Source organism: Bombyx mori, chromosome 26 (assembly GCF_030269925.1).
Source record: "Bombyx mori chromosome 26, ASM3026992v2".
Taxonomy (NCBI): domain Eukaryota; kingdom Metazoa; phylum Arthropoda; class Insecta; order Lepidoptera; family Bombycidae; genus Bombyx; species Bombyx mori.
Window position 1 is genome coordinate 5,531,869 of NC_085132.1, and position 9,174 is coordinate 5,541,042.

Below are 9,174 nucleotides of genomic sequence, written 5' to 3' on the forward strand. Positions count from 1 at the left end.
ACCTCTTTAGGCATGATTTTTTTAAAGTGCAAAACAACACCAATTTTTTTGAATTCTTTATTGCGATTTTTTCTTTTTATAACGAAAACAATTCAATAAGTAAAAAAACAACAAATATTATTATCTACATTTAAAAAAAAGTTAATTACACATAATATGTGGCTATTTAGTGCAGAATTAACTATTTAGAAACTTTAAAAACACGTACACATATGTGCCAATGTCCTTGAAGAGGTTAATGTAAATTGAGCCTGAGGAATAAAGCTTAAAGTCAAATTTAGCTTGGCAAAAAGGTTATAGTTTTAATTCGGGCCTGGCATTTGTGGATTCCACATTCCCATTAACTAGCACCCGCGGTATATCTAAAAGCATGCGTGATTTTAGTACGTAAATCCTGATATGGATCGGCTACATTTCTTTTTAATACGCTTTTATTCGCTTCAGACGTATGTATGTTTGTAACGGAATCTTTGAAAATGATTTTGACCCCCTTCAAAATGTCGGATTAACTCGAAATTTGGTATACTTATTAAGGACCGATGACAATTCAATACAAAAAAAAATTAAAAAAAATGCAATTGAACTAGAAAATTAAAAATAAGTAATAGTTTAAAAAACTAACAAAATACGCTTTTATAGAAAATCCAACTAAAAAATAGAAAATAAATTTTAATAAATTTGAATTAAACATAGTGTAAGAAAAAATGATTTTATTGTAAAAAAGCGCGGGGTGCTTTTCAGGATATTATCAAAATAACCCTTCTACTCATATCTGTTCATAAAATATTTATAACTACTTATACCATGCACCCCACGCTTTTTTTACAATAAAATCATTATTTCTTACACTATTTTTAATTCAAATTTATTAAAATTTATTTTCTATTATTTAGTTGGATTTTCTATAAAAGGGGATTTTGTTAGTTTTTTTAAACTATTATTTATTTTTTGAGTGACAAAATTTTGCTATTCAAGTGTCCGAGTTCCATGCGTGAGTATAACGAGCTTAACATTTAGTGGAGGAGATGTTTTATATTTTAACAATACATAAAGTCCCATTAATCTTTTAAACACTCATTTCGTCCTTAAACCTAGATAATGCAATGAAAAACAAGTCTATAATGAACGCAGCTTTATAAAAACTATGTCTACTAGTATATGTATTAAATTGTTGTATTTTTGTGTAATCTTATTTTCCCTTAAAATGCGTACTGTGATTTTGAAATTCAAACTTTTATAACTGTTATAAGATATTCATACGTATCACAATTGTCTTAAGACCATCTTGTTTCAGGGGGACACATTTTGTTCAGAGCTGAAAAAGAAAAAAATATATTCAGAAATACAGACTTTCTTAACTCTATTTTGGACATTAAATTTGAGATGACGATATGCTTATCTTCTTAGGCGGTGAATCAACAATCTCAAGAGTACAGTCAAGTAACTGACCGCTGAAGACTCTTTTCAAACGTTATTGAAAAAGGAAACGCTTTATCTGAAAACGCCGTGGTTCGATCCAAAGCCAATTGGAAAAATCATTAGCTTTGTTTATTCGACCGGAAATTTTATTAAAATAACATAATTGAATTTTTCTATAATTATTTAAATGTTTTTATCCTTAAACACCTAGTACAAATGAAACGCTTGACTGCATTGTGTTTTCACGACGTCAAACGAACGCTGGCGTTTGACATGCTTTGTACCACAGGCTTCATGTAGGGTGACCACGAGGTACAAAGTCGATGGACACGTCACGTATTTATCGAACACGATAATCGTCGAAAAATATATTTTAATTTACCAAAAGTATAAGAAGGTTTTTGTATAGAAGATATAGTTAATGTGATGTATATGTATTTTTTACTGGTGGTAGGACCTCTTGTGTGTCCGCACGAGTAGGTGCCACCACTCTGCCTATTTCTGCCATGAAGCAATAATGCGTTTCGGTTTGAAGGGTGGGCTAGCCGTTGTAACTATACTTGAGACCTTAGAACTTATGTCTCAAGGTGAGTGGCGCATTTACAGTGTATGTCTATGGGTTCCAGTAACCACTTAACACCAGGTGGGCTGTGAGCTCTTCCACCCATCTAAGTAATAAAAAAAAAGTGTGGCACTCGGGAACTGCCGCCGTAAAGCTATTGCATAGCATTTTTTATCAACTTATGCAATTATAATAATAATTAAAAAATGATAATTTAATATTAAAACAATAATAAAACAAGACCATGCTATATTAAACATTAATAAAAGCAAAACCTTAACTGTCCCCTTCACACTCATAAGCTAGACCGCGCGAGAGAGAGATGGGCAGACTTTTCATGATGCGCATGCAGTGTGATGTCACGCCACGCGCTTATTCACAAACACTACACAAGCACAATTTTTCGTTACGAAATTTCATGATTCGGTCGCCGCGCTCAAGGCCCCCGATAAAAACTATGCAATAGCTTAAAAAGTTGTAAGGTATTGTTGTAAGGTATAGATGTATGCTTACAATTTTGTAATCCTTCTGGATCGGTGTCTTAGACTATTTATGCATATTATTGGTATTAGGGCATATTGTGAGCCCTCATGGTATGATATGGATACTACCGACAATAATATAAAAATTTAACAAAAAGAAATGCTAATAATAATAATATTTTATTTATTTTCTCTTTTAAAGGTTAGCACAAATACAACTAAACGTTAAAATTCATACTAATACATAAAAAATAAAACCAATTTCAACCAAATAAAACAAGGATGTTCATAATGAAATCGAGGTTAACTAAATATGCATTACCAAGGATAACTCAAAAGTATTAGTTAGATCCTGATAAAAGCATCAGAAACATGAGTTTTCAAATAAAAAAACTACTTATCACAATCAGTTCACTTAGAAAATAGTTCTGAGATAATACAAATAAATAAAATACTGTCAGATTGGGAGCCTCCGTCATTTTGATTTCGTTGAAAAGGCAGAAGCCTAGAGTACTTCTCAACAAATAACTCAAGATGGGCAAAGGCATCTAATTTGTAGTGTATGTAGGCATCGGTGTGGGCTATCCGTTCTAGTGACCCGTGCGTCGTCTGTTTTTACAGTAAAAATCATTTTTATCATCATAATGAACGTTTCAAGAAAAATGGAAACAATTATGAAGGTCGTAGTTTTTCGTATTTAGTAGATAAACGTCAAGATTATATTTAACTTCGTGCGACTGTATATTCGAGGAAGTTGATCCTGCAGAAGTGAAAGGTTTTCTGAATCTTTTAAAATTAGCTAGTTTTATAATAACAAATTACTTATTTATATACTTTTCAGAGTTTCATTCAAAGTTTTTTAAAAGTTATCTTTTAAACCTCAATAATTAAAACAGCATTGTGAATTTTGGTCACCCTGCGAACGGCGCGCTTGGATGTCGGATAACAGTTTTTAGGCTTCGTTTTGTGATCCCGGGGGTATTCCATTGAAATTCCATTTACAGTAGGTCCGATAACACTGTGATAATATTTTAAAAATACCTAAAGCGACTGTTGAAAAATATTGAAATGTTTAAACTGTGTTTTTTGGCTCTAGCAGTTTTTTAATATTTTTATAGCTCAAATGGGTGGATGAGCTCATAGCCCACCTGGTGTTAAGTGGTTACCGGAGCCCATAAACATCTACAACGTAAATGCCGCCATCCATCTTGAGATATGAGTTCTAAGGTCTTAGTTTTTACAATACAACGGCTGCCCCACTCTTCACGCATTACTGCTTCACGGCAGAAATAGGCAGGGTGGTGGTACCTACCCCTGCGGACTCACAAGACGTCATACCACCAGTAAATAAGCAAATTCTATTTTTTGCGGGTTTTATTTTTATTATACGAATGTTATTCCTTCACCGTGGAAGTCGATCGTGAACATTAGTTAAGTACCTATTTTATTAGAAAAATTTGTACATGCCGGCGGGATTCGAACACCGTTCCATCGCTAGATACGAATGCACGAGACGTCTTATCTTTTAGGCAATCACGACGAAAAGCTATGGTTAAGGATCTCCATATATTTAACTGCTCACAATCAATGCGATGTCTACCTTAAAATATCTTCTTCATAATGTTTTTAATACGCTTTTATTAGCTTTATATGTATGTATGTTAGTATGTAACGGAATCTTTGAACATGATTTTGACCCCCTTGAAAACGTGGGATTAACTCGAAATTTGGTATACCTTTTAAGGACCGATGACAATTCAACATTAATCAAAAAAATTGAAAAAAATAATAGAAAAAATGGAAATTCAACTAAAAAATGAAAAATAAGTAATAGTAAGATATAATAATGTAAACCCAAGCTTTTTTTTAAATAAATAACTCTTTTCTACATTATTTTTAATTCAAATTTATTAAAATTTCTTTTCTATTTTTTAGTTGTATAAAAGCGTATTTTGTTAGTTTTTTAAACTATTATTTTTACAAGTATATATCACATCAAGATACATCGAGATTGACGTGCACCATAGATAAATACACTTATTACTTAAAAATGTGCAATTTATTTTCATATTTCCTATGAATCTTTCACAATAACACTAACAATTTACCATGTGTTGAAATTTGTATATTAATACGCCGTCGCTTGGGAAATCACGTGCTTATTTGAACTGCGGGAATAATGTATTCATAAATCGATATCGAAGAGCATGTAACGACTTAATCTTATGATGTATTTGCGACGCGCTGCGATATAGATTATGGGCTTAACCGTAATCCTGAAATTGGCGATATTCATGAGCCATAAAACTCATTGCTTTTTTGACGTGACAACGTCTTATAATTCGATGGAGCCGGCTGCACGCACGAAAAAACATGACTCATGCGGCGTTACCTCGCTCGGAGGCGTTCCATTTAAGGCTAGAAGTGCAAGCGAGAGCGCGCAACGAGCGACAAAGAGGCACAATCGGCCTCCGCGTTCGGCAGCGTTCGACATCTGTCTCTCTCCTACTTGAGTGAGCGATGCTTCCGCGTGGACAGCTGCTATACAATAATACATTTACATGTTTTCGTCAAGTATGAAGTTCAGTGAAAAGTGAATGTGGTGTCAATTGTCCATACAAAATATCTATCAAACAAATAAAATTAAAATTTTCTTTTGAAAAATGAAACCATTCCACCAGTATTTTCTTATGACGTTGTGACGTTCAAATATCATCAGTAAGCCGACTTTATAGACAACCGATTTTTGAAGTGAAAACTTCTTTAGAATCGTTGTGATTTCAAACCGGATGCAACGGAAAAAACGACAGGTAAGAGACACAAATACAAAAATGTGTAGGATGAAGCCAGCAAAGAATGAGACAGAAATATACATACTATTTAATACAGCGCCATCTGTGAGATTTTTTAATACTAACGTGTGTATGAAAGCTCTTGTAGTGAATTTTAATTTCGGATTATACGTGAAATTAAAATATCAATTCACAGAGGGCGCTACCTTACAATTATTTACTAATGACAAAATTTTACATATACTTAAGACGTTTAGGATAATTGTATTTTAATTTTGGAAGGTTTCACTTCTACCACGTGTGAATTGCACACATTTTTTTTTGATAACGATGTTGTAATCAAAATCAATAATGAATTAATCGCCAAAATCATAGATTACGTAATTATTGGTAGTAGGGTACATTGCCCGCATGGGAAGGCGCCACAATCTCCTCTGAAATGGGTGATGGCTGACATTTGTTGATGTTTATGAGTTCCGGTAAACCCTAAACGCCTAGTAGACCGCGATGAGCTCGTTCAAGCGATTCATAAGCAACAAAAAACAACCCTTACAAGCTTTTTATGTTTGAAGGCAGAATTCACGGTTCCAGCCAGAGTATTTTTGATAATTGTCATTTGGAATCTAGGCTTTTATTTATTTATTTTTATTGCTTAGATGGGTAGACGAGCTCACAGCCCACCTGGTGTTAAGTGTTTACTGGAGTCCATAGACATCAACACTGTAAATGCGCCACCTACCTTGGGATATAAGTTCTAAGGTCTCAAGTACAGTTACAACGGCTGCCCCACCCTTCAAACCGAAACGCATTACTGCTTCACGACAGAAATAGGTAGGGCGGTGGTGCCTACCCGCGCGGTCTCACAAGAGGTCCTACCACCAGTAGGCATACGTGTTTGTTTCTGATTATGCCTTTTCAGTACATTGGATACGAGGAAATAATCCTAGCTCGAGTTCGTTGAATGTGGAACGATCATCTCTTTATCTATAGGCTTCGACGAAGCGTGCGTTGCTCAATATTCACAAAGATTAATGTAGTTTGCCGTCAATAAACGTTAATGAGGGAACGGATTCCGCGGCACTCGTAAACTCAGCCTCGGTAATCCAATTCGGTTTCTTTGAATTTTATTGCACTGTCAAACGTTCGTACGCGCTCATTTCCTGGTTCTAATTTACTTTTATTACAATGTTTTTACGTGAACTACAAACGTTTGTTATGTACGTATAGTTTATGAAATGCCTTGCTTATTGGAACGAAGTTCCTTATGGGACGATGCGGAGGGGTACCCTAACCGGGAAAAAACGTCCGTAACGTAAGATTTTTATTATTTATGTAATAATGGTGCTCTGAGGAATTGTTCGAGATGATACCGGCATCTCGTTTTTACCATCGCACCGCCCGATACCGGAGTAGAGTTCATCCATACTACCTGGAGCCACTGCGGTCATCCACAGTGCGTTTCCAGAGATCTTTTTTGCCACGTACCATCCGGCTATGGAATGAGCTCCCCTCCACGGTGTTTCCCGAGCGCTATGACATGTCCTTCTTCAAACGAGGCTTGTGGAGAGTATTAAGCAGTAGGCAGCGGCTTGGCTCTGCCCCTGGCCTGTATATTATTATTATATATTTTTTATAAATCATTGTGAATAAAATAAAGTTAATAATTTTGTAAAGTAGTTTTATTTTATTTTTAACAATAAAAAAATCATAATAAAAAATGTATACTCGAATAATTATTTTCTTTATAGCTCGAATAGAACATAAAATTAATATTTTTATAATAAGGAACTTCGTTCCTATCCGGTGTCCCACGACACCACAAATGCTTTTTGTCTCAAACAACTTAAGAATTCTCAATTCCGAATTCGAAAATATTTTAGACAAGTGGTAGTACATAAATAAATTTTAGTTATACGTTTTTTAAAGCAAAATTTGGGTTTTAGCTATGGACGAAAAGGAAATTGCTTCCAATCACACACTGTAAATTTATAAAAGAAACCTATGTTCAGAATCAGTGATTTAATAATTTCTGCTATTGGAATGCAGTGCAGACACAGGCCCGAGCGTAAGCACTGTCATCGTATACACCATCAAGCTGTAGAATTAGTTTTATGTCTAAGTCTCGGGGGTCGGGACTGATACCATCTGTGACCCGGCCCCCTAAGAGCTTCGGGCTCCACCCGCTTTATGGGAGGAGGGACCCAGGCGTGGGGCGGCGTGCTTTACACCCTGCTCGTAATAGGCAGCCGGGCCCCCGACTGCGAGGGAAGGTGCAGCGCGGCGTCACCAAGGCGGGATCCCAGCCCGTCGACCGAGAGAACCGGTGGTCGTGGCGCCAGCGGCGGGTGGGGGACGGCGGGATGGATGTAATATGCTCTGCGTAAGCCCTGTCCCGTCGTCTCAATAACCCTGACTGGGCTCCGGCCCGGTCCAGGGTAGGGCGCAGGTTGTGAGCGACAGGAGTTTTTAGTGAGGTTCAACTCCCACATACCCCACCCGCCGCGCGGATGGGATCCTGGGATTTTCTCCTGTGGAAAAAAAAAGTCATCGTTTCGCGAAAATCGAAGAAAATACCATTTGACCCCATCTCTTAAGGTGACTTTCACGTGATGATAATGATTACATGATGTCTATGGGCTACAGTAAGCGTTTAATATACACGAACCATGAGCTGCCCCTCAAAAGTATTAGAAAAAATGACCATATGCGAATGATAATAAATCTTTACTCAAGTGAAGTATAAAAAGAAAATGTGAACTATATAGAACAACTTATGGTACTTTTCCGAAAAGGCTTACGACTAAAATATACAGCGTAAGCGATTTTTCCGAACTCATCCATCAAAGTTTGAAACTTTTACGTATTTTTGTTCAGTCTCTGAATTAGTGTACGTCAAAGTTTGAATTAATCAGAATTTGTACGAATGTTTTCATGAAAATACATAGAATACATTTTTCATTGTGGCGTTTCGGTCCACTAGGAAAACTTTATTCGTATTTTTTTAAAATTTTTTTTTTATTGCTTAAATGGGTGAACGAGCTCACAGCCCACCTGATGTTAAGTGGTTACTGGAGCCCATTGGCATCTACAATGTAAATGCGTCACCCACCTTGAGATATAAGTTCTAAGGTCTCAGTATAGTTACAACGGCTGCCCCGCCCTTCAAACCGAAACGCATTACTGCTTCACGGTAGAAATAGGCAAGGCGGTGGTCTACCTACCCGTCCGGACTCACAAGAGGTCCTACCACCAGTAAAAAGTCGTATTACCGTATCGCATCAGTTGGTACGTATTTTCATGCAACAGTTAAGTTTCTGAATTCAGTCGTAGCATGCATTACTCGCTGCCAGCCGAGAAGCACGGTGATCGTAGAGTTGATAACCGCCCTTACTCCAGCTGGGTTGCCCCGGCGGGGAGACACGGCAGCCGTGCTAAGCGTGTAACTTTCCCCTCAGACTGTCGCAGCCTAGCTCGGATGCCAATAGTTGACCTACTGAAGGGGTTTAGTCAGTTCAACTCCGATATGCCCCACCCTCAACGCGTGGACGGAAATCAGGCAATTTTTTACCAAAAAAGAGCGACCTTTTTCAGTTTATCGACGAAAAGTCAATACTGTATGGAGAGACATAAAAAAATTGCAGTTTCAGTCCTTTTAGTTAGTAGGATGAGACACCCGAAGTACAAAGAGATGAAACAATGTTCGAAATCCGCAGACAGGCACTTATTTTATGAAAAAAAAAACAGAAATTATTGCGTAATAAAAACCATACCCACAATAATTAATTATTATTCGAGTCGTATAATCCAGTTTGCAGTATAGGATTTCAGTTATAACCACGTAATAACAATTATAATTTGCATAATTACTGGTGGTAGGACCTCTTGTGAGTCCGCACGGGTAGGTACCACCACCTTGCCT

The 9,174-nt window shown here is 36.7% G+C and overlaps 1 long non-coding RNA gene across 1 annotated transcript; it reads left to right on the plus strand.

The window, feature by feature from the left end:
• Positions 1-851: 851 nt before the first annotated feature.
• On the plus strand, positions 852-1,587 carry LOC134201459 (uncharacterized). The gene is made up of 2 exons (XR_009976769.1): positions 852-991; positions 1,295-1,587. It is a non-coding gene; the product is annotated as an uncharacterized LOC134201459 (long non-coding RNA).
• Positions 1,588-9,174: the final 7,587 nt, after the last annotated feature.